The 6,554-nt window shown below is 41.4% G+C and overlaps 1 long non-coding RNA gene across 2 annotated transcripts; it reads left to right on the forward strand.

Annotated features, from left to right (window-relative positions):
• The first annotated feature begins 513 nt into the window (after positions 1-513).
• Positions 514-6,161, forward strand: LOC127462297 (uncharacterized). 2 transcript variants are annotated; one of them, XR_007900402.1, is made up of 4 exons: positions 514-803; positions 2,273-2,594; positions 3,014-3,126; positions 3,242-6,161. It is a non-coding gene; the product is annotated as an uncharacterized LOC127462297 (long non-coding RNA). The 2 variants fall into 2 exon arrangements; XR_007900401.1 differs by having other exon boundaries at positions 514-2,594; positions 3,242-6,156.
• Positions 6,162-6,554: the final 393 nt, after the last annotated feature.

Consider the following 6,554-nt stretch of genomic DNA (forward strand, 5'->3'; position numbering starts at 1 on the left):
GTTTCTAGAGCCAAGTACTTCCAAGACTGGAGTCAGTGGCAAAATCGATGTGTAATTTATTCAAGTTAGCCTTGATAAGAGCAGAATGGGAATATTTACCTATATTAAATGTATTTTTATCCAACAATTAAATAAATAGTACGATGACAATGATTTCCAAATGTTTTCCTTCAAAAATTGATACAATACTAGCTCAATGTTCATTTTTATGATCTATACTAAAATAATTTTTTAGCTTATCCAAGATTGGAGTACTGAAAATAACAAGCAAAGGCTAAGATATCAGTAAGGAATGTGTAGGAAGACCTGTCAGAATAAATCTTCGTACATGGGATCTGTATCTGAAGAGTCCTGGATATAAGTAGCTGCCAGGTTTAATATTTAACATAATGAGTAATACTTAATATATTGACTAATCACAGAGGACTTTGGCCTATACTCTAAATTACCATAATTGACCTTTTGCGTTTTTTTTTCCTGAATAATTTCTTATTGGGAAAAGGTAAGCAACCTTTTATTTTGAGAAGTAGGGAGAAACCAAGAGACTCAGTAGATTTCAGGCATCTTTAAGAAATGCAGCAGTAATATTGATTCATGAAGAGCAATCCTGTTTCCAGAAAAAGATAATTAACCAGTTATAAAAAAACATGAGTTGTTTGTAACATTTTTCTTCACTAGCTCTCATTGAACTTCCTTCTGCAGTATGAAAGTGCCATGAGTTCACTTCACCTGAAGCGCAGGTGAGCTAGACAACCATAAATGCTAAAGATGCAGTTTGGGAATGGAGAAGGATTTTCAGTAAGGTAAGTAGTTTTGGAGTCTACCATTGATGGGACTTGGAAGCTTGCACACTTCTAAAACCCCTATGAGCTTCCAATATTTGGACACGTAAGTAACTTTAGAGTCTACCTTGGAGTGACTTACCTGCAACTTCCTCAGAGGCCAGAGGTGCCTAAAGGAGGAAGTTTTCCAAGGCTGCTTTTAAACTCAGTCTTGACTGTACCTAGACTTAGGCTAGTCCTTCTGGGTTGGTGACTCCTTTGTATGCATGGATAGTCTCATGGCAGTAAATACAGTATTAATGGAGCAACCAGGCTCCTCTCTTGCCTCGCAGGCAGTCTGCCTGGCAACTCCTCTGTGGTGGCTTGTTTGGGGAAGGATCTACCTTTCTGGGGTCACCTGGTCTCTGGTATTATTGTGGTTTGCGTCTTCCATGTCTTTTCATGCTCCATCATTATAAGGCTTTCCACTGCTGCTTTCTATACACTGTTTGGGAGCTTCTTCTCACACAATACCTTACTGTGAATGTAGATCAGTATTTCCCACATACATAGAATAAAATTTCCCTCCATGGAAATGATAATATTGCAATGCAGGCTGGTAATGGCAGCCTAAAGTGAATTATATCTATCTACCAAGAAGAATCTGCACCCACCAAAATCCTGGCCATATGGAAGTAAAGGGCCACACCTCTTCATCACTGTGTCTTCTGTGAGGATGCCTTTTACTGGGAGAAGGATACCTTGATGAACTTCGTACTTTAATGAAGTTCATGTGTCATACAAATCCCCAAACAACTCAGTGGGACCTGGGGCATTAAAAGAAACAAAAGCAGAGCACTATCCTCGAATAATTTATTTACCTACTCTAACCGTAAGTCAAATTTAGCAATTTGTCTAACGCTTTTCAAGTTATTTTTTTCTGGACCAAAATGATTACCAAAGTAGTTAAATAATAACAATAAGAAAGTATAGCAATACCAACAACAATATGTAATAACAATAACAAAGTATAACAAAACAACAACAATAATATAATACTAAAACAACAATAATAATAACTTAATACATTTGCAAAAAGATTGGACATATTTTATGGAATTCAATTATGTAAACAATAGTTTATTAAATAAAATAAACCAAGGAAGCCTGACTATAGTTACATTCTGGGAATCACCACTACTGAGTCAGGAAAGAAGGAATATGCTTTGACTAGTTACCAGCTCCAGCAAGCAACACGACTTCCACACTACAGTGAATAATATGAGTTTACTTAAACAGTGCAACTCCTGCTGATTCTAGCATGTGAAAGGTGTGTGCCACACCATGGGCCTGATGGTGGAGTTCATAGGGCATTCCTAGGGTGGGAATATGTCCCTGCACCTCAATGACCTGTGAAGATGTGCCTGTAGAGAAGCCAGAGGTTCTGTTGCTTGCTCACAGTGTGCAAGCCAAGCTGCTTTAGCCTTATTGTCCCTTTGCTTCCTCCACAGCTCGGGTGTCCCACTCTCAGTTGAAGTAAAGAAACATTTTGAAAATACAAATTGTCATCAATACACTTGAGAACAAGGCAAACAAGAATGTTGTCTAAGCCAAGCCATCTTTCTCCTGCACCAAGAAGCCATAAGTGATAGCAGGTGAAAAAGAGAGAAATGACCAAACTGTCTGAAGTGTTAAAAGAGAGCACTTTGATGGGCTGTCCATACTGAACAACTGTGTCTGTGTACCTAGTTAGCCCTCTGGTATTGCCGAAGAGCAAATGACCATAAAACGTTTAAAAATACAGTTATCTTATGGTATGCTGGATGATATCAGGTACTGTATTTATCTTTTTTGCTCTTTCCAGAGACTTCTATCTGCAATTTATCACATAGGCTATGTCACTTTTTCTAGTTGTGGTCAGTACCAAAGGAATGTTTTTATTTTGAGCAATGACTTTTTTCTTTTTAATCATGCAAATGAAGGTCTTTCATTTTGTACTGTTACATTGTATCTGAAGTAGATTTGTCCTTCTGTTTTGTGACAAACCCTGGTTCCAATGTTGAATGCAACAAGTCAAGCCATGCACTGGGCTTTGCAAGTACTGGAAGTAAAAGGAATAGCGGCCCATAAAGTCATAGCATCATTTAGGTTGGAAAAGACCTCTAAGATTGAGTCTAGCCATTAATCCAGCACTGCCAAGTCCACAACTATACCACATCCCTAACCACTCTTTGCCCTTTCTGTTCTGTGAGTGGGTTGTGCAATAATTAGGGGTGCACAAACTCAACGCAGATGCTCTGTGAGCAGGTCAGGTTGGGGAGCAGCCTGTCCGCTGCGTGGACTCCCAGGCCCCTCTGGCTGGCAGGTGAGTCATCCCTGCTTTCTGTAGCAGCGTTCCTTCCTTCATTAAGCCCCTGTTGTAATCCTCATTCTGTAATTTATATGTGGTTTGTACTAGAAATGTTTTATTTTTTTTCCAGGGTATTTCTTTCCCTGATTGCTGTGGATGCTGACCGTACTATCTTTAAGATGAAATAGCTGGGACTGTGCCTTGCTCCAGGACGAAGATGCCTACTGCTTCCTTTCTGTGCGATGCTCGCAAACCCTGGGGCAGGGAGGCTGCACACTCGGGGCCGCACGGCGGGCTGAGGGTCCATCCCCCCGCAGCTCTCTCCTCACTCTGGCTCCAGAAACCCTGACCGGAGCCTCGCAGCTCGCAGCCTCGCAGGTTGATTTACTCCCCCGGATTTCGGAATTCCCACTTTGACCTGGACGCGCTTGTGTCGCTTCAAGGCACTCGGAGCCGGGAGCCGGTCCCGTACCGGCTGTCGCCAGCAAGGGGAGCTCCGTATTTGGATGGGATCCGAAAGACAGGCCAGGGACGGTACTGCCATGGCCAGGAGAGGGAGAATGCTGTAAAATGACATTAAATCGATGTGGGGCTTAATCTTGCTGTGGGCTGGAGAAGGAAGGGGAAAGACCAAACAAGCGCCGTGGGCTCCAGGGTGATATTTGTGGCACTCCTGAACTCTGCAAATCATATAATAGAATTATTGAGTTATAGAATGATTTGGGTTGGAAGGTACCTTTAAAGTTAGTCATCTAGTTCCAACCTTCCTGCCATAGGAAGGGGCACCTCCCACTAGACCAGGTTGCTCCAAGCCTTGTCTAGCCTGGCCTTAAACACTTCCAGGGATGGAGCATCCACAATTTCTCTGGGCAAACTGCTCCAGTGCCTCACCACCCTCACAAGGAAGAATTTCTTTCCAATATCTCGTGTCTTCCTACTATCTACCCGCTTTCAGTTTGAAACTATTCCCCCTTGTCCTGTCACTACATGCCCTGGTAAAAATTTCCTCTCCAGCTCTCCCCTTTAGGTACTGCTATAGATCTCCTCAGAGCCTTGTCTTCTCTAGGCTGAACGCCCCCAGCTCTCTCAGCCTGTCTTCACTGGAGGAGTGCTCCTGCCCTCTGCTTATTTTCTCAAGTCCTCTGAACCTGTTCCAACATGTCCATGTCTCTCCTGTGCTGAGGACCCTACAGCAGAGTCTGGAGCAAGCATGTGCCTGCCTGTAGTGAGGGAAATTGCTGGACATTTTACAAAGTGAGGGTCTACCTTGCTATAGTAGCCCCTCTTTGCTGTTCTTCACTGCTGTTAATCTCTCTTCCCCAATCACCAGAAACTTAAGAGAAGTGTCTTCAAGCACTGATTGCTCCAGAAGCTTTCCTGTGAGCTGTGTGTATCACAGCTGTTAAAGCTTTATGAAACTTGACATCGAAGTTTCCCCTATGATGAAACCCTGAGCAGCCTCTCTGGTTTTGGTACAGGCTGGGAATCAGTGTGATCATTTTACAGAAAGCTCAAATATTTTTTTCTGGGATGGAAAACATTTTGTTTTACGGTATTGCAGTCACAGTTAAAGATGTAATAACAGGTACAGCATATAGCAATCAACAACACCCATAGTAAATATGTTTTCAGTTTGTATAAAAAAATTAGTCTCCTTGTTTTCAGCATATGTCCCTGTGTGAGTATGATGAGCCAGAGCTGACCTACCACTCGACTGAGGTTTGAAAACCTTCCTCTGAATCTGGGTTGAATTTAGAACAGGAAGCCAATGAACAAGGCCAGATGCTGCTCACTTGAGCTTTTCCAGTGGGCAGACTTCTTCCCCTCTTCATTAGCAACCCAGCAGAAAGAAAAAAAAATAATTGCTCCACCAGGAATTTCTGGAAGTGATCAGCAGCTGCTGTTGACCCTCTAGCAGTCATTACGCAGCTGCACTTGGTCGTTAGTCCCTGCTGGCATTAGCAGAGGGAAGGGACATATTCCCTCTCTATTTAGTCTGCCAGCTAGTGTGACAGTCCCTAGAGAGCTGGAACGAAAGAGTGAGAATTTACACAGATGGAGGTGGGTAAGCAGAAAATCAGCCCTGCTTCAGGAAGCTACTAACAACTTTTCCAGGATTGTTCTCAGACGTGCTTACAGCTGTGGGCTGAGGATTCAGCTGTCTGCCCATCAGGGCTGTTGGAGCAACACACTCCCTTTCACTCTGAAACCCAAAATGCAGGACTTTTTCATGGATGGGAAATGCAAAGTACTGTGGATCACTCAATAAGAAAGCATTTTTTTTAATGCAGGCAAAATGAGAGAAATCTGATATCAGCTGTAAAAATGTCCACTGTGTATTTTATTCTAATGACACTTTCAGACCTCCAGAAGTAATGACAAATACATGTATTAAAAATGTCAAGGTGTCTCTGACTGGCTTGATGAAAACTGTTTCTTTGTCATATATAGACAAATATGATAAAATGCTGGCAAAAATCTTTTAGGCTGATATGTTTCTGGTTCCAAAATATCACCATTTTCCTCCAGTATTGATTTATCACAAAGGTCTTTCACAAAATCCCATTGGAATCTGTAACTTTCAAGAAGTTCAGCCTCTGCAAGCTAAGTAACCTAAAATTTCAATTCATAAAATGTGACAGAATGTGAAAATATGCTTGAACTATTCAATTTGATCTCTCCCATGTAGATAATTTTAATTTTCGTTGGGCTTTGGCCAGAGGAAAAGTAATGTTTGAATAAATCTCTTTTTTTGCAAAAGAAATGTGGATTAACTTCAACGAACTGACAGAAGATTATAAATGGTCATCAGATGTGCTCAAGTTTGGACCATCTCATAGAAAATAAGACCCATCTAGCTGACAAATGCTTGCCCTCTGTTTTTGCATGTCACTATAAATAGTAAACAAAGATAAGTCTCATATTTTCCACTGTGCACATTTAGTCCTTGGATTGGTATCAGCTTTATAAAACAGTGAATCACATGAGCTACAGGCTCCATATGCTTTTAACTTTATCGAATAACTTCGAGTATTGTGGATCCCTATCGCTGTTCTAATTATTCCTACAAAGATACAAAGATTATGCTGTTATCTATAGGAATGTTTCTAATTAGTCCAAAGAATATGTGTCTATAGAGATGATAATTTTGGAGGCTGTCTCCCTTGCACTATATTTCTCTTGGTAAAGATTAGGAATCATTTCCATTGAGGTTAGCAGAGTAATAGGCCATGCAGAGTAGCACCTCTTGTGATAAAGAGATTGCCATTATGATAGTAGGCATTTTAGGATAATGTACTGTGTATGCCTACCCATAAAAAGTACAGCCCTCTGTGTGTAGTTCTCTAAATAACTCATCTAGCCCAGTTCAACACACGGGGAATGAATGCTAGAGGAACCATGCTTATAAGCAGTTCAGAAGCAGAAAATACCTGAGCAAAAGA

This window comes from Manacus candei, unplaced genomic scaffold, assembly GCF_025592945.1.
Source record: "Manacus candei isolate 608988 ecotype Guabito, Panama unplaced genomic scaffold, ASM2559294v1 h1tg000008l, whole genome shotgun sequence".
Taxonomy (NCBI): Eukaryota; Metazoa; Chordata; class Aves; order Passeriformes; family Pipridae; genus Manacus; species Manacus candei.